The sequence below is a fragment of the Mustela nigripes genome, chromosome 2 (genome assembly GCF_022355385.1).
Source record: "Mustela nigripes isolate SB6536 chromosome 2, MUSNIG.SB6536, whole genome shotgun sequence".
NCBI lineage: Eukaryota > Metazoa > Chordata > Mammalia > Carnivora > Mustelidae > Mustela > Mustela nigripes.
Window position 1 is genome coordinate 57,334,543 of NC_081558.1, and position 19,795 is coordinate 57,354,337.

Below are 19,795 nucleotides of genomic sequence, written 5' to 3' on the forward strand. Positions count from 1 at the left end.
GATCCCAGGCCCCTGGGATCATGACCTGAGCCGAAGGTAGAGGCTTAACCCACTGAGCCACCCAGGCGCCCCGGAAGCTCTATTTTTAATTTCTTGAGGAATCTCTACACTGTTTTCCAAAGTGGCTGCACCAACTTGCATTCCCACCAACAGCGTAAGAGGATTCCCCTTTCTCCACATCCTCTCCAACACATGTTGCTTCCTGTCTTGCTAATTCTCAAATTAAATCTTTAAAAAAAAAGACAACGCCAACCCCGCAGTCACCTTGCCCTCAAAACCAATGAATTCAAGGCTCAGAGCGAGGTAGGCAAGCAATATGTGCTAAGGTTTTGGAAAAGGTCACAGGGAGGGAGCGGGAAGCCATATACTACCAACTGTGCTAGCCTCCAAGCTGAACAGAGTAACGTCTGCTGGAGGTAGATTCTTTCAACTTTCCAAATGGAGTAATCTTCTTAGGGCCTACAGAGTGAAAGAGCAGAGCCTATGAAAGATCGAGAAATAAAGACCACTTTCCTGAGCACTCTGTGCTGGGCACTACACTACAGGTCATGCATTTAATCCTCACAACGAGGCTGTAAGGTCGAATTCTCATTTAACAGACAAGGAAACAGGAGTTTGCAGGTGGTCCCTGGATCTGTAAAAACACTCAGATACGAGATGGGAGCCCAGGACCAATTACAAAGTGCTTCATCTCAGTCGCTACACTGGGTTGATCACCAAGATCAAAAAGGCGTGTCATGCTTCAAAATAATCCACAGGGTGAGATGGAGTGCACAGCCCAAATGTGACGGGCTGGTAACAGGCTGAGCGATGGGTGCAAAGGCTGCCTGCACTGTTCACTGTTCACACTACTTTTGCATGTATTTGAGATTTTCCATAATAAAAAACTGTAAATGCAATTCATACTTCTAACAAATTAGAAAAATCTGAAGGAAAAAATAAAGTATGTATAAATTTATTTTCATTACTAAAAATACAGTGACAAACTTTTATGGCTTGATAATCATCTTTGGTTATCCGTGATAATTAGCCTTTGGTTTGAGGGCAAGCATACTGTTAGTTTTGCCACAATAGAAATCTTAGGTTAGAAACATCTGGCACATACCTTCTAAAAAGGAAGCCTAAATAAAAAACTATGTTATGACTTTGGTAATAACCTTTTTTTGAAAAAAATATTTTATTTATATTTTGGTGGGGGGGGCAGAGAATGAGCAGGACAGACGGAGAAGCAGCAGACTCCCTTTCGAAGAGAGAGCCTGTCCAGGGGCCTGATCCCAGGACCCTGATGAGATCATGACCTGAGCTGAAGGCAGCCACTTAAATGACTGAGCCAGTTAGGAGACCAAGAAGGTTTTTTTTTTTTTTTTTTTGGTAGTAAGGAGTCTCTATGCCCAACATGGGGTTTGGACCCTCAGCTTTGAGATCAAGAGTCATGTTCTACCAACTGAGCCAGGCAGGCCCTCCAGAAGTAACTTGTTTTAAGATCAGTTTGAGAGAGAAAGTGAGAGATCCGGATAGTATGAATTTGGATTCCTCCAACAGAGCAGCTTAAGATGGAAAGAGAAAAGCTTGAACAAGAGGATTTTTCTTTTTCTTTTCTTTTTTTTAAGTAAACTCTACCCTTGAACTCACGATTCCAAGATCAAGAGTCCCATGCTCTGCTGTGTGAGCCAGCTGGTGCCCCAAGAGCAGATTTTCAACAAACAGTATCACCCAGCCAACTCCAATCCCAATGGCTAAAAGGCATTATATAAGGGTTCTAGAGTAGCAGGAGACAGCCATAAAATGTCATAAAGGTAAATAAAAACAATTCTGAACAGCATCTCTAAGCCAGGAGGTGGAAGGAAGTTATGCTGGCTACAGAAGGTAGGTTTGCTTCATGGGAACAGGAACCACAGGTAACAAGAGAAGGAAAACTAGCTACACAAAGGCCTAAGATAAAAAATTACCAAATGTGTCTCCTGAAAACTCACAGTGTGCTTGTCTTCAGGCTAAGCATCTTACCTGTATCATCTCATCTGGGTAAGCATGAAGATTAAGATAACTTAGTGTTACTTTTGGACAGGTTAAGGGTGTTCATTGTGTCCTTTGGGGATGGGAGTTGGGAGCGTGACTACTTTAACAATCCAAGGGTTAGCAAATCCAGGAAATACTCTACTAAAAAAAGTGGGGTTGGGGCGAAAGGACAGGGGCGTAACAGATTGCCTGAGTTTAAAATGGCTTCAAAATTCTAGGCCCAGAAGAAAGGCAAGAAAATAACATCTCAAATGATGTTCTGAAAGCTCCCAAATTAAAACTGAAGCCATAATTTTTTTAAAAAAGATTTTATTTATTTATTTGACAGAGAGAGACAGACAGGGAACACAAGCAGGGGGAGTGGAAGAGGGAAAGGCAGGCTTCCCGCTAAGCAGGGAGCCCAATACGGGGCTTGATTTCAGGACCCCGGGACCATGACCTCAGCCAAAGGCAGATGTTTAACATCTGAGTCACCCAGGTGCCCCTGAAGCCTAATTTCAAATGGTAGCAAAAATGTCCCTCCAATAAGGGAATGAAAAAAATGGAAGCTGGAAGCTGGAGTTGTTTGGAAACCCCATGATCAAACGGTCCACATGGACCAGAACTAGGTCCAGATCCAGGAACGTGAATGGGAGAAGAATGCAGTCACTGCCACATACTTCCAGGAGGGGATGCAAGGTTCCAGAGAGGAGGATGCTCATCTGGGCAGGGGCAGGAGTGGAAAGACTGCCAGCCTGGAAGCAGGAGGGCAGAGGATGAGTGGGGGCCTTTGACCAAAACCCTTTCTGTAGAATCATGAAGTCACTTTGGGGGAAGCTTGGGGAAATGCTGGTGTTCTAGAAACTCAGACAACAGACTCAGATTGGAAAGCAGAACTTATCAACTGGTTGGTATGGATGATCACTACCTTCGAATGCACAACAGACATTTAAGCAAGTGAGGCACCTTTTTACTTTGAACTAGCCTTTGTCTTGTTTTTATTGAATAAAGTCACTTGCCTGGGTCTGGAGCACCTTCCATCCCCTTCATCGGCTAAGTTCTAATACCCTTCATTCAACACAGGTGTATGTCAGAATAATTCTAAAGTCTTAAACCTAGTTTCTCTACTCCTAGAGTTTGAAGTGAGTTTTTTCTTTCCCTTTCAGGATGAACGCTGCCTTCAGCAGGAAGCCTACTCTAGCTTCCCCAGGGACCAAGACAGATTCCAGCCTTCCTTCCACCAGTTTCCACTACATCCACCCAATAAATGAAGAGATACTGTGGATAGGGCTAAACTGTGACTAACCCAAAGTGGAATCTGCCCAAAGAGGAAGCCTACACCTGGGACATGGACAGCTAGGGGCAGTGGGCAGGCCCTGTGGAATTTCTTGCCGTGCTGAAGCAGTTTGTACTCTGGAAAGTTTAAGAGTCACTGGTTTAACAGAGTCCAGGATCTGGACTGAAACATGTATTTCCAAGTCTAGGAATAATACAAGCTCAGTTGAATTTTATCATATTCCCCTTTCCTCCTAAATAGAGAACCTGAAATAATCTTGCAGTCAAATTCTACCCCCCCCCCCCAGTTTTTAAGTAAAGGGGTACACCTGGGTGGCTCAGTCAGTTGTGTCTGCCTCTGGCTTGGCTAAATGATCCCAGGGTTCTGGGACTGAGGTGTTTTTTGTTTTGTTTTGTTTTTGTTTTTGTTTTTGTTTTAAAGATTTTATTTATTTATTTGACAGACAGAGATCAGAAGTAGGTAGAGAGGCAGGCAGAGAGAGAGATGAGGATACAGGCTCCCTGCTGAGCAGAGAGCCCGGTGTGGGGCTTGATCCCAGGACCCTGGGATCATGACCCAAGCTGAAGGCAGAGGCTTTAACCCACTGAGCCACCCAGGCCCCCCCCCCCCCCCCCAGTTCTACACATCAGCATCCTTGCTCAGCAGGGAACCTGCTTCTCCCTCTGCCTGACACTGCCCCTGCTTGCGTACTTTCTCACAAATAAATAAAATCTTTATAAAAAGTAAAATACAAATTTTTAGTAAAATCTACCCCAACGTGGGGCTTGACTTCAAGACCCCAAGATCAAGAGTCTCGAGCCAGCCAGGTGCTCTTATTTTTTAGAGAGACACTGGATTTAGCTGTATCTCAAATTTCACGGCTAACTAAGGAATGCTTGTTTTTGCTAGGATTTTATGACTTCGGTCTAGATGCCTGTGCTAAAATGGGAATTTCAGCATTCACCGGACACATAGGGCTACGGTATAAAGGGTAGTAACAGATGGCTGCGCTTGTCTTCTAGAGGTTTGTTGTCTGGCAGGCAGGAAGACCATCATTTCACAGGGCAGTATAAGTAACAGTACTTTAAGGGAGAGAACACTTATCAGCAGAAATACTAGAACATTTTCAAAAGCAAGACTGAGGGGCGCCTGGGTGGCTCAGTGGTTTGGGCCGCTGCCTTCGGCTCGGGTCATGATCTCGGGGTGCTGGGATCGAGTCCCGCATCGGGCTCTCTGCTCAGCAGGGAGCCTGCTTCCCTCTGTCTCTCTGTCTGCCTCTCCATCTACTTGTGATTTCTCTCTGTCAAATAAATAAATAAATAAAATCTTTAAAAAAAAAAAAAAAAAAAGCAAGACTGAGCAGCTGTACATGCAATGCCTGAGAAGGAGTGTCCACTGCTGTCAAAACTAATCGGTCAGAATGGTTAACTTGTTTACCATCTCTTACAAGCTTCAGAGAAGTTCTCAGGAAGCCCAGTGAGAAATGTTACAGGACTGAAGTGAGAAGGAGCAAGGCTCTGAAGCGTCAGGTCTGAGACGCCGGTGGACCACCAGAGGGATCAAAAGGGGCTGTCTGGGCCTGAGAGCATGAAGCCACCAAGGCTGGAGCTGGCACACAAAAGCTAGAGCCCAGCCTGCCATGGGCACTCTCCACAACCATGCGAGGCAGGTACCTAGCCTAGCCTAGCCTTGAATTTCTCCAGAACATGCATCATTTCTACCCCATATGCCCTGTATCTCTCATGTGTGTGCCACCCCACCCCCGGGGCCACACCCCCTGCACGTACCCACTTCGTGTACCAGGAGCCTGCTCATCTGGGAGAGGGCAGCAACGTCTAGGCAGTCTGGACAGCCAGTCTTCCCGGGCACCACTCCCCAAACGCCAGAGCATCTGGGTCCCAGGGCCCCCTTTCATCATACTGAACAGTAACTTCCAGCGCATCTGCCTGCCACCCGAATGCGGACAGACCAAGGCAGTCTCTCCTCCACCCCCGAATCCCCAATTCCAATAGCACACCCCACAGGAGGGCCTGGTAAACTACTACTGTATCCAGCATGGTAGTTACTGAGCGCAGGTGGCTACTTAAATGAAGTTAAATAGGGCCAAATACAGTTCCCCAGCCATACTAGCCACATTCTAAGTCCGTGACAGCCATCTGTGGCTAGCACTTACCATACTGGACAATGCAGATATAGCATATTTCCATCAGCATAGGAAGTTCTATAGTATAGTACCAGTCTAAACACTCCTGGAACCTTTCCCTAGGATTAATACACAGTCCTCAAACATCTTAAATCTCAATTTATGGCCATTCCTTGTTTCATTACCACCTTATCTTCTGTCTGCTTTTTTTTTTTTAAGATCTTATTTATTTATTCAAGATAGAGTGTGAGAACAAAGAGTAAGTGAGTGTGCGCATGCACACTTGAGTGGGGGAGAGGGAGAAGCAGGCTCCCCATGGAACAGGAAGCCCGATGTGGGGCTCGATCCCAGGACTCTGGGATCATGACCTGAGCTGAAGGCAGAGGCTTAACTGACTGAGCCACCCAGGGACCCTGTCTTTCATTCTTAACAACTAATAAAAATACTTGTTCTTCAACAGCAAACTATAGATACTACTTAATGTCTGAATTTTTCATTAGAACACCACAGCAGGATAATGCTGCATCATAACCACTTCATAGTATGTGGCCATTTGTCCTGGCAGACCAGGGGTGCACAAACACTATACGAGGTTCTCTGCAACCCGTCAAGGGGAAAGTTCAGTTAATGGTTTCACACACCAGCTTATAGGAAAGGAAGTGAGTACAGGAACAAAGGAATGCTCAAATCTGAGAATGCGATACTGTCGATAACATAAGGAACACTGAGGACACGAAACTGATGGCACTGATCAACTGGAACAGCGCTGACAGATTTCTTGCCCAAGTAAGATGAAATGATGAAACATCAACCAAATCTTAAAATTCTTCTCTGAGAAGGTGGGAAACTCTGCCAGTGACAGTTTAGACAGTTTCATCAGACTGGAGAAGGTCCTGTTAGGAACTGTATGCAATTCTGTGCGGCAGGCACATGTATTTTACTCCCCAGTACTTTCACAGGAACCATGGTGAACTGAGGTGTTTCATATAGTTAGATTTATATTCCAAAACAATTCCTTCCTAACCCCTTCTCGAAACAAGATGTCAAAGTAAAAGAAATCCAGTCTGGCAAATGATAAACTAGCTCCACACTGGAACTTTTAAAAAATTAATTTATTGTTTCAGAGAGAGAGAGAGAGAGATTGAACATGAGCAGGAGGGGTAGAGGAAGAGAGACAATCCCAAGCAGACTCTGTGCTCAGGGCAGAGCCCAACTCAGGGCTTGATCTCACAACCCTAAGATCACGACCTGAGCTGAAACCAAGAGTCAGATGCTTAACCTAACTAACTGTGCCACCCAGAGATGCCCCCACACAGGAATTTTTTAAAGCTCTAAAATAAGTATAACAAATAACGTAAATGTAGTATCATACCTGTTCAGGTTAGATGTCAAAAAGTTAACTCCCACCACTCAATGGACACACGACCCAGAAGTCCCAAACAGGGAAACCTAGGCAACGCTGTATGGTACTGCCACTAAGAAAAAAGTCAAAGAGGCAGGGTGAGTTACATCAGATGGAAAACAGATGTGTCCTTTTCCCTCCCAGTAGAGGAAGGATGGAGACTAATGGCAGACAGATTCAACCAGAAAGACAAGACAAACCAAGACAAACACTGTTCAAATGCAGGTGAGGTGAAGAGCCTCACTAAAGCCAGGCAGCCTACAGGTCCCCATCTTAACACAAACAGCGGCTAGAAGTCATGGCACACTATACATGTCAAGGCTGCATTAGCACCCTCTCTCCTCTCTAGCATTCCTGCTATTCTCCCATGAACACACCCCAATCAGGGCTCTCTCTGTATGGCAGCCCACTCCTCACACATTTAACTGAAGGGTAAGAGGACTCTCAATGGCTGCTGGGTCTTCAGGATATCCAAGAACTCTTTCATTACTGAAGGTATTCCCGTTTCACTGAAAAGGTAAACTTCAATTTCAATTCTTTCACCACCACACCACACCTACCCCACCTCTCCAAAGAATAAGAGCCTTTAAAAAAAAGAGGGGGGGGTGCCTGGGTGGCTCAGTGAATTGAGCTCTGTGGGGAGCCTGCTTCTCCCCTCTGCCCCTCCCCGCCACCTGCCTGCCTACTTGTGATCTCTGTCAAATAAATAAAAATCTTTTGGGGGGGGGGGGGGGAGAGACAACAGGCACAAAATGAAGTCACTTAGGCTAAACCCAGCATCACCAAATTGAGACTTAATTATAGTTCTGGCCGCTCCCAGAAATGGAATCTTAAACCAGTCAGTCCGGAATTACCTGGTCAACACTGGTGAGGTAACCTGCCTGACAGACCCCAGCTGTAGCCCATAGGAGATCTCCTCACAGCCAATCCACTTATTACTAGTGTAACTTCCCTGTCCCACTCTCTACTGCCTAAAGAAGTCTTTTTATTTTGTACAGCTCCTTGGAATTCCCTTCTTTGCTAGATGGGACGCTGGACGCTGCCTTATTCATAGCTTCTTTTTTTTTTTTTTTTTTAAAGATTTATTTATTTATTTGACAGACAGAGATCACAAGTAGGCAGAGAGGCAGACAGAGAGAAAGGAGGAAGCAGGCTCCCTGCTGAGCAGAGAGCCCGATGCGGGGCTTGATCCCAGGACCCTGGGATCATGACCTGAGCCGAAAGCAGAGGCTTTAACCCACTGAGCCACCCAGGCGCCCCATTCATAGCTTCTTGAATAAAGCCAGAAAGATCTTGAAAACTTACTCAGCTGAATTTTCTTTTTAACAGATCAAAGGAATCAGAAACTGTGGCTATATAGCATTTCTCTCTCTCTCTGATATTAGAAGGAGGGTGGGGAAGTTACCCATAGGGGAAATACAAGTCAGAGCAACAAACTCTTACCCAATGTGTATGGTTCTACAGACTTTTAAACCCTTGATTCTTTCTTCAAGTCAGATACTAGGAATGCAGGAATACCGCAAGTCTGAGAACTTATCTGAAGGGCTGAAGCTCAGTGGCTGTCATCCTCAGAAGAGATACTCAAAGTAGAAAATGCTTTTAAGTACATTAGCTTTAAGGGGCGCCTGGATGGCTCAGTTGGTTAAGCATCCACATTCGGCTCCGTATCCTGGGATCGCACCCGCACTGGCCTCCCTGCTGATTCTGCCTCTGCCCCTCCCCTTGTGTGCTCTCTCTCTGACTCTCTCTCTCAAATACATAAAATCTTAAAAAAAAAACAAAAACAAAAACAAAACTTCATATGATGTCTCCAAAATACATGAACAGATTAAGCCTAATATGCAATCACTGGGATTTAAATTCAGAAAAGCCTTACTACCCAAACCATTTTTAAACAAGCATTCAAAAAGTTGAATGTGGAAGAAAAGAAGTAAAACAGTACTACAGATTTTCACATTCTGTAAGCAAATCTGAAATTAAAAGCAGCATGGGATGTCTCTAGTGGGAAACTATGCATTATTTAGACTCTAAATCTAGAGCACTTTCTTTTGTGCTGACTCCAGCCCTCCCCTGCTGGTGACCCAACTACAAGTCCTGGAGAACCCCTGTCTATGGATAAGCAAATGAATTCTAGCTGGAGAATTCTATTTCCCCTGGGCAAGAGCCAGTTTCGTGCTCATGTGCATATTCCTTTCAACTCTACTGACCTACACTTAATGTCTGTTCTTTGTATTCTTTGGTTGTAACATTTCCCCCATTTTCTCAATTAATGAGATAAAATCTTTGACATGTATTCATTTCGTATTTAAATGACAGTATGATCTTACCTTTTCTTGAGAACTACCATAATCTTAACAGCTAACATTTCTAACGAAGTTTTAAGTGTGTTTGGTTTATCTTCAGAGGCAAAAAGCAATACTCGTAAGAAGAGAATGGGGAGAGTGTTGAGATTCCTAATACTCCAAAGCTGGTCATACAAAGGTCGGTCGGAATGCTATGACTTCAGGAGTGTTCTCAATACTATTCTCCAAAAGCAGCTCAGATCTGCTCCGTATTCAGATGCAAGACAAACTGGGACAACAGACAAACCAAGGGCTTGGGGACCCAAGAAGACCCGAGAAGCTCTAGTTCAAATCAGGGCTTTTAAACTTACTAGTTGGGCAAGTTGAGGTAAATAATCTGTCCTCCATGGGCCTTTTTTTTTTTTTTTTAAAGATTTTATTTATTTATTTGACAGAGAGAAATCACAAATACACTGAGAGGCAGGCAGAGAGAGAGAAGGAAGCAGGCTCCCTGCTGAGCAGAGAGCCTGATGCGGGACTTGATCCCAGGACCCTGAGATCATGACCTGAGCCGAAGGCAGCGGCTTAACCCACTGAGCCACCCAGGTGCCCCCTCCATGGGCCTTTTATAGTAAATTCCTACATCTGTAAAAAGTGGGTAGTTTTATCTTTCCGTGCTTCTGAGAATGAAGATATAAAGGAACCAGAGACACCAATGACTGACAGCTCATTACTATTAGGCCCAGTATCTCCCCACCTCTTCAATTTCAGGAGCTATTACTGGTTCCTGGTAAAATGGAGTAAAAAAAAGTCCCTTATTCACCCAGTACAACATTCTTCAGTTCAATTCTTCAACCAATGCAATTACAGAACATATTTTAGTCTTCACTCTCTGTGTTGAGATGAGCCCCACAACTGAGGAAATTTTCCAAATACAGAACTTAAAATTAAAACATATCCTTTCTAATGAACTCTGTAACTACCTTTTACAAAGGGAGTCCAGCCACACCCAGAGATGAGAGACTCCAGAGGGAAGAAAGCCCAGGCTCAGGAAACTCCTTAAAATCACAAAGTTCTCAAATTTTTCATGGAAAAGAGGAGCCGGGTAATTATTTGCCTTATGTTAAAAAAAAAAAAAAAAAAAAAAGTAATGTGTACTTGGATTTTTAGGAAGAGAAGGATAGAGGATTTGTCTTCCAAATTTTATTTTTCTTAAGTTAACACTGATTCTTTCTTAAGGCATTCATTTGACAGCAGAAAGAGCCAGGTCAGGAAACATGGGAGACAGATGGGGGTGAGGAACCCCCCATCATTTTAGAGCTGGCTAAGTACAGGCATGCTCACATAATGGACAGATGACTGGGCAACTGACTGATAACTGGCTTATTTATGACCCCTACAATTTCTGACTCTCCAGTGTATCTGGTGAAGGACACAGATGATAAATGTAAATGCCCCCTGGGTATCTAACAGAGACCCTGAGCTTAGTTTAAAATTTAGTCCTATTTCAAGGTTGTCAGAAATGTGGGCTAAGCAGATTTCCTAGGTATCACACCAAAAGCACAACATGTAGAAGGACTAACAGACTGAACTTCATCAGGATTAAGAACTTCTGCTCTTCAAAAGATGCTGTTAATACAGTGAGAAGACAAAGATGGAGAAAATATGTGCAAACCACGTATCCGACAACAGACTTAGAACTCTAAAACTCAGTAAGAAAACAACCAACTCAATAAATAAGCTAAAGAGTAACCAGATAGTTCACCAAAGATCCCATGAGATAAGACTATCAACATGCCTGAACGGCTAAAAAAATATTTTTTTAAAAAATATTTTGTTTATTTATTTGACAGAAATCACAAGTAGCCAGAGAGACAGAGAGAGAGAGAGGGCAGGGAAGAAGGCTCCCCGCTGAGCAGAGAGCCCGATGGGGCTCGATCCCAGGACCCTGAGAACATGACCTGAGCTGAAGGCAGAGGCTTAACCCACTGAGCCACCCAGGTGCCCCTGGTTAAAAAAAAATTTTATGACCATACGAACTACTGGTGAAGATATGGAACTGGAAGATGTGGAATAATATTGCTGGTGGGAAGGTAAGACAGAAAAAACATTTTAAGAATTAAAAATACATTTTGGGGTGATGAAGATATGTTCTGGAATGAAAGAGTTATGTCGGTTGCACAATCCTGTGAATATACTAAAAAGCACTAAAATATGGGACACCTGGGTGACTCAGTCAGTTAAGCATCTGCTTTGGCTCAGGTCATGATCCCAGGGTCCTGGGACTAAGTCCCACATTGGGCTCTCTCTACTCAGCAGGAGCCTGCTTCTCCTCTGCCAGCCACTCCCCCTGCTTGTAATAAAATAAAATAAAAATAAAATCTTTTTTTAAAAAGTGCTAAAATGAACCTTGAAGGAATGACAACGATTCCCCTCCTAAGTATCTACCATTAAGGCATATGTCCAAAGACTTGTACACAAATGTTCACAGCAGGGTTATACGTAACAGTCAAAAACTGGAAGCAAATGTTCATCACTTGGAGAATAAACTGTGACCCACCTTTATAAAGGAATAAGATTCAGCTACAAAAAGGAATGAACTATTGACATTTAACATGGATGGAACTCAAAATGATGTTGAGTAAAAGAAGCCAGACACCTCTCCCCTAAAAGTACATCTACTGTACGTGCATATACATAATGTATAAATGCAGATTCCACTTAAATGAAATACCAGAAAATGTGAACTAGAAAGCAAGTCAGTAGTGGTCCGGGAATGGGTAAGGAAGGGGCAGTAGGCAGGAGGGAGGATTTATAAAGGGGCTTAGGAGACTTTTGGGATAATGGACTGATCATCTTGATTGGGGTGACAGTTTCAGAGACAGACGCATAAATCAAAACTCAACATGTATAGTGTAAACATGTACAGTTTATTATATGGCAATTATACCTCAATTAAGCTGTTCTATAAAAAAGAGAAGGTGGGGGCATCTGGGTGGCTCAGTGGGTTGAAGCCTCTGCCTCAGGCTCAGGTCATGATCCCAGGGTCCTGGGATCAAGCCCTGCTTTGGGCTCTCTGCTGCGTGAGGAGCCTGCTTCCTCCTCCTCTCTCTCTGCCTACCTGTGATCTCTGTCTGCCTGTCAAATAAATAAATAAATAAATAAAACCTTTAAAAAAAAAAAAAAGGAACGTGATCAGAGGTTATCTGCAGATATTTGAGGGGATGACACGGAAGAAGCAGTGACCTTGCGACACTTCCCACTTCATTCAGGATGTCAAATCTGGGCTCCGGTAAAGGCTTTTCTTAATTTTCTGCAGCACACACATCTGTCACGTGTTCTGTTAGCAGTTAAGAGTCACATTACATACAGAAACCTTCCACCCACCCAAATCTGTCCAAGGGGAACATTCTCTCCTGTTCTCAGACTCAAAATTATTTCCATGTTCCTCTACCCTAAGCATTACATCTGATCTAGTCCTACCCATAACTAATCTTCCCCAAGCCTCTTCTTTTCATTTGCACAACTCCAGTTTGAATCCTCATTACTTCCTAACTATTTCCTCAGCCTCAGAGCTGCTCTGCTCTAGTTAGCCTGCTTTGCTATAAATACACGGTGTTCGCTACCACAGTCAGAGCTCCTTGGACTAACTCTTCCAGCCCTGCCAGGCTTGGCCCCAGCTCCCTTTTCGTCTATTTGCTTACCACATCCGACTTCTCCTTCTACCATAACCTGCCTCTCTGTACTTCCCCCGCCCCAGCACCTACAAGGAGCATCTCTGCTGCACCATGACCCAAACCCAGCAACTCCTGAGAAGACTAGAGGTAAACAACTGATGGAAGAGAATACCCACTAGGATGACTATAATCAAAAGGACAGGCACTAACGAGCGCTGATGGGCAATACAGAGACACAGGACCCCACATGCTGTTGGGCGAAGGTGAACCACCCTGCACAAGGCTGGCAGTCCCTCAGAAAGTTAAACAGAGAATCACCCTATGACTCAGCAATTCCATTTCTGGAGACAAACCCAAGAGAAATGAAACGAAACATACATCCCCACAAAAACCTGCACACAAATGTTCACAGTGTCATTATTCACAGTAGCCAAGAAAGAGGAAACCACCTAACTGTGTAGAGCATTTGGTGATGAACAGAGACAAGCTCTGAGTAAGTATAATCACTGGACCCTTGGGGAACCTGAAGAAATCAAAAAGGGAGAGATGAGAGGCCATGAGGCGTTCCACAGAGATGACAACCTTCCCTCCCATTAAGCTGGGCTGGAAATGAATCCCCTGAGATTCTCTCCAGTATCCTTTTGGTAATTCTTTCCAGCCAGTCCACGTGAGTGATGAGTAGTGCCGAGACAGTCTGGACTGCACACACTGTTCCCATCCCCAGAAAGAAACAGCTCTCTTAGCCACAACTTTCTCATTTTGCCTAACTCAGTCCCCTTCCAGTGCTCTAGACTCTTCCACTTCTGACTCTGCCAGGGACACTGCTTCCAACCAGAAGGGCCTTCCTGCCTCTTTCTCCCACCCACCCTCCCTAACCCACCTCAAAAAACAAGGCCTCCTGGGGCACCTGGATGGCTCAGTGGGCTGGGCCTCTGCCTCTGGTTCCGGTCATGATCTCAGGATCCTGGGATCAAACCCCGCATCAGGCTCTCTCCCCCCACCCCGCCTGTCTCTCTGCCTACTTGTGACCTCTCTGTCAAATAAATAAATGGAATCTTTTTTTTTTTTTAAGATTTTATTTATTTATTTGAGAGAGAGACAGTGAGAGAGAACATGAGCGAGGAGAAGTTCAGAGAGAGAAGCAGACTCCCCGTGGAGCTGGGAGCCCTATGCGGGACTCGATCCCCGGACTCCGGGATCATGACCTGAGCCGAAGGCAGTTTTCCAACCAACTGAGCCACCCAGGCGTCCCTAAATGGAATCTTTAAAAAAAAAAAAAAAAAGCCTCCTAAACTGAACAAATCTGTCATCACTTGGTCTCTCTACCTAAACAAGCAAAAAATTAACATCAATACTGATGTGCTCCACTGAATAGACATTTGAAAACGGCAGCCTCGGTATATAAGAAATGTTTATATAGCTGTTTAACAGCTAAGTTCTTAGGGGTCCCTGGGTGGCTCAGTCAGTTGCATGTCTGACTCCTGATTTCAGCTCAGGTCACGATCTCAGGGTCATTGAGTTCAAGCCCTGCACTGGGCATAGAGTCTACTTAAAAAAAAGAGAAAGAAAGAAGAAAAAAGAGGAATACAGAAGGAATGACTGAAATAAAAAAAAAAATCATTTTGCATTCCTTAATGAAAATGAAAGATTCAGGTCAAGGTCATCAATGATGCTAATGCCCCAGGTGAAAGGTGGATGGGAAACTAAAGATCTACATGTCACCAAAACAGCACCTCAAGAGATCACTTCCTAATCACAAGAGGCTGCAAAGGACACATACACAGCTGTCACCATCTTAGTATAGTGATTAAACTTACCTTCACTAATAGTGGGACAATCAGACATTATGAAATAGTCTCATCAAAAACATATAACCTAAATTTACCCAAGCTTTTAGATCTAACTTCCAGTGCACAAGAAACAGCAGGGCTAGTGGTGCACATTAAGTATCAAAGGATGCAACCAGCCAAACCCAGAGCGTGGAACATTGTTAAGACAACTGGTTTGGGGGCACCTGGGTGGCTCAGTCTGTTGAACGTCTGCCTTTGGCTCAGGTCATGATCCCAGGGTCCTGGCATCAAGCCCCGCATTGGGCTCCCCGTTTATTGGAGAGCCTGCTTCTTCCTCGCCCACTCCCCCTGCTTGTGTTCCCTCTCTAGCTGTCTCTGTCAATTAAATAAATAAAATCTTTAAAAAGAAAAAAACAACTGGCTTGATCTTTTCAAAGTTAAAGGTAATGACATAAAAGGAAGGGGGGGAAGGGACCACATCTAGATGAAAAGACTTGAGCATTTAGGGGTGAAGTGTCATGATAATATCTAATATACTTTGTTTCTTTTTTAAAGGTTTTATTTATGGGGGGGGGGCATGAGCAGGGGCACAGGGAGAAGGAGAATCCCTGCTGAGCAGGGAGCCCAATGTGGGCAGAAGGCAGATGCTTAACTGACTGAACCACCTAGGTGCCCCTCTAATTTACTTTGTTTTAGTTCAACCAAAAGAACAGATAGGGAGCAAATAGAGTTGACCCTTGAACAACACGGGTCTGAACTGTGTGGGTCTACTAATATGTGGACTTTTTACAGTATGGTACTTATATGTATTTTCTCTCATTATTCTCTTAACATATTCTTTTCCCTAGCTTACATTATTGTAAAGATACTGTATACAGTACAGTATATATTTAACATACAAGTGTTAATCAACTGCTTATTGGTGAGCCTTCTGGTCAATAGTAGTCTATCAGTACTTAAGTTTTTGGAGAGTCAGAAGTCATACTAGAATTCAACCACAAGGGGGTTTGGTACCCTTAAACCCTGCACTGTTCAAGGGTCAACTGCTGAAATTGGGTAGGAGTTTGTGTGTGTTCATGTATTTTATGATTCTATGTACTTGAATTTTTTCGTAACAGAACATTTTAAAAAGGGACGGCTACTCCACATTAGAGGAAGGGACGCTTCCTGAAGCAGTGCTGTTAGGACATGCTCTCTGGTCAGATTACAATCTGGTTAAAGAGTTTCTGATATTGAATCCCCAGGATTCCCCAACTTTACCAGGGGCGGGTAGACCTGCCAGAGAACCTCAATATGCAGAAATGCTTCAAACAAAACCTTCTGAAGTACTTCAAGGTGTGCTTAACCAGCCCTGACTACTAATTCAGATTTAAGTAATCCTCCATGTCATTATATAAGTCCCTCCTGTTTTTTTGTTTTAGAGGGCTGCAGGGTGGTAAGACTTTAGAAAGCTAAGAAGTGTGGGAAAAGTTTGTAATAAAGAATACATAACATCATTTGCTTAGTGAAAGACCCGCGGATCCCCTTACCCAAGAATCCAACACTGCCACTGGATGCAATCAGCAAGAGGTTCTTTATTGTTTCGCAGGCACCTGCGGATGGTCAGCGCGCGCCTGCGGGTGGTCAGCAGCTCCTGCTAGCTGAGCACACCGGGCTGTGGTGGTGCCGGGTTTTTATAGACAGGTACAAACAAGTTTTGGGTGGGGCGCAACTGATTGGTTGACAGTTAGAACTTTTGAAAAAGGCATACGTGGAGTTTGCTGATTGGCTTTGGGGACCCGCACCCGCGAAGAGAGGCGGGAAGGGGGAACAAGCTGATTGATTCTGAGGGCCCGCACACGGGAGGAGAGAGGCGGGAAAGGGGGAACAAGAAGCGGGAAGGTAGGAATGCCATCATGGCGTCTTCTTCTTATTTCTATAAGCCAAGCAGTTACAGAAGGGCAAAAGAGCAATTAATAAGCAATTAATAACCTAATTTACGCCTAAAAGCCAGCGGTTTACAGAAAAACAAACAAGCAGTTAGTTATCCTATCTATCTTCTAGGGGAGGAGTCTTTCACTTAGTTTATTGTGTTGGGGCAGAAGGGCCTGAAAAGATATGAATACTGGTAAACATTGTAATTCTTGGGGAAAGGTGAGCAGAAACCTTGAAGTTTCCATTTTTGCTCCTTACCCTTTTTCATCTTTAATCTTCATATAACAAAACCTACCTGTAGCCTAGAACAAAATGAACATCCTTTTTAGTTCAATATTGCCAGAAGTATCCTCACCCCAGAGGTTTTCAAATTTACTAACAAAGTTATAGAAAGCATTCTTACTGTATTATAATTTATATTAATAAATTAATAATAATTTATTATATAATAATACTGTATTATAATTATATTATAAATAATAATTTATATTATGATTTACTGTGGCAAAATATAAATAACATAAAATTTACCATTTTAACCTCTTTTAGCTTTATAAACAAATTCTCACAGCTACAATTCAACTTTCTTCCTCGCATGTAAGAGAGACTTCCTAGCCACCTCTTCAGGTTGTAGGGAGGATTCCATGTGCAAATCAGTAAAGCAGCTTCGTAAACAATGAAACACTTTACAGAGATACACAATTTACCTGAAGTCAATATAGGACTGACTGTAGGAAATGACACGATTTTGCCTTGCCACCCCCTCCAAAAAGAAGATTGGATTTAGAAAGATTTCAGTTGCCACTAGTCCAAAACATTTTTGAGTTCATTAACCTCAAGAATAAGTGTTCTCCTGCAGTTCTCACTCACCCAAAAGCAACCCATCCTTTCATTTCTACATCTCACTTCTGCTACAGTTGCTGAATGAACTTCCTCACTTTTACTCAAAGGCTTAACCATCAAAAGCCTGTTGGTTAGGTGACAACGGACTTTCAGAGTCACCCAGCTGTTCACAAACCAGACACTAGTTCTCTGAATTATAAGCTGTATCTGAGAAACATGCCTGGGTGGTTCAGTCAGTTAAATGTCTGCCTTCTGCTCAGGTCGTGATCCCAGGGTCCTGGGATGGAGTTCCCCCTAGGGCTCCCTGCTCAGTGGGGAGCCTGCTTCTCCTTTGCCCTCTGCTGCTCCCCCTGCTTGTGCTTGCTCTTTGTCAAATAAATAAATAAAATCTTAAAAAAAAAAAAAAAAGAATCTGAGAAACAGAGGTATATGAAGGATCAGTATAAAGATGCTCTGGGACCTGTCTTTAGGAAAGAGTGACTCTATTATTAATGCCAAATTTATTAGTTAGGGTTTCCAAAGAAAACAGAACCAACAGAACCACCAAGACGGAGGAAGAGAACCTAATGGCTCTGCTGGGACCATATATAAGCTCACAGTTTGCCAATTACCTTCAAGGGAGATTTAAAATATGCTGTTAAATATAAACTTCATACATACAAGATTTACCTATGTAACAATGTATAAGATCACATAAATACATACAGAATTATATATATATATATAGTATATATATATATATATATATATACACACACACACACATATAAAGTATATATATGTGACATTTATTACATGTAAGTAGCTCACACAATTATGGAGACCAAGAAGTCCCAAGATCTGCAGTCTAAGGGCCGGACAACTAGGACAGCCAATGGTCTAAGATCCAGTCTGACTTTCACGGCAGGAGAAAACCTTCAGACAGAGGTGAATTCTCTCTTGTTCAAGCTTTTTGCTTTACTCAGGACTCTTCACAACTGGACAAGGGCAATCTGCTCTGCATAGTCTACAGATTCAAGTGTTAATCTCTTCCAGAAAGACCTTCACAGATACATCCAGAGGAATGTTTTAACCAAGTCTGGGCATCCCTGCCCCAATCAAGCTGCCACGTGAAAGTAAGCAGCCGGCCAGGGCTAGATATGGAAAGCTAACAGAAGCTCAGCCACTTGAGGTTTCAGGTAAAAAAATGCAGAACTGTAATGTTTAAGCACAAGGCCCAGCTCTTCAGGCTGAAAAGGAAATGCTAAAGAACAGAAATGTCCGAAGTTTCACAACACTTTGCTTCTCTTTCAAAAGTTACTGAAAGGAAGGTTTAACAGGACTGAAACTGTGCTAGTTAAGATTTTGGCAAAATAAAGATCCACCTGCCCAACTGGATCACCAATGCACAGCTTGCTTGGACAACATTTTAGAGATGTCATTACGAAGTACTAATTCAAGGTGGAAACACAACACTACCATGAAAACAAGGAAAAAGGATGGACATTTCATATTCCGTAACTCCACATGCTTCCCCACCACATGACACTGCACGGCTGAGCACACTATGAGGTGGTAATAAATACATGATTTATGAATCACATTTCAAGGTCAGAGATCTGTCCATTAAGATGCAGTCTGGATTTGAGGGGAAGAGTTTGGATGAAGAAAAGGTACTGATCTTAATTTCCTCATCTGTAAGAACATCATACTGCAGTGTTGTGGTGATGGCAACATCACCATCTATTTCCAGAACTTTTTCATCACAGCAAACAGAAACTCCATACAAATTAAGCAATAACAACCGAGGTCCCGCTCCTCTAGCCCTTAATAATCTCTACTCTACTTTCTATGAATTGTCCTTTTCTAAACAGCCCATGGAAGTGGGATTACAAAGGATCTGTCCTCATCTACGGTGTACCTCAGCATGGTGTGTCCCAGGTTCAACACATGGCATGCATCAGAACTTCCTTCCTACAGTGACTACCATGCCACTGCATGTAAATAGTACCACATCTTGCTTAACCTTTTTTATTAATTTTATTTAAATTCGAGTTAGTTAACATATACTGTATTTTGCTTATTTTTTTATCTGCTGATGTGGGTCGCTTCTACTTTTTGACTCTCATTCTGTCATGAACAACAGTGTATCAGTATCTGTTCTGATATCCGGTTTTCAAATCTTTTGGGTGTATACCTAAAAGTGAGTTTCCCAAGACATACAATAACTCAGTTACATTTTTAAGGAACAACCAAACTGCTTTCCATAGCACCAGCACTATTTCAATTTAACAGCAATACACAAGGGTTCCAATTTTCCAGGTCCTGCCCAACACATGTTTTTTAAATTAATTTATCTGACAGAAAGAAAGCGCAGGAAAAAGCACAAGCAGGGGGAGTGGCAGAGGGAAAAGCAGACTCCCCAGCGCTCAACCCCAGAACTCCGGGATCAGATGTGAGCCAGAGGCAAACAAAGATGCTAAGTAAGGCTTAA

The 19,795-nt window shown here is 43.2% G+C and overlaps 1 protein-coding gene across 2 annotated transcripts in view; it reads right to left on the minus strand.

The window, feature by feature from the left end:
- RAB7A (RAB7A, member RAS oncogene family) overlaps nucleotides 1-19,795 on the minus strand; it is a 72,550-nt gene that overhangs the window by 24,305 nt on the left and 28,450 nt on the right. Inside the window, exon 2 of one of the 2 annotated variants that reach the window (XM_059390439.1) lies at nucleotides 6,787-6,889. The exons of the other annotated variant lie outside the window; for it this stretch is intronic. The gene's annotated coding sequence lies outside the window, so the exon portion shown is untranslated. The remainder of the gene's footprint in view (nucleotides 1-6,786; nucleotides 6,890-19,795) is intronic. 2 annotated transcript variants of the gene reach the window in all.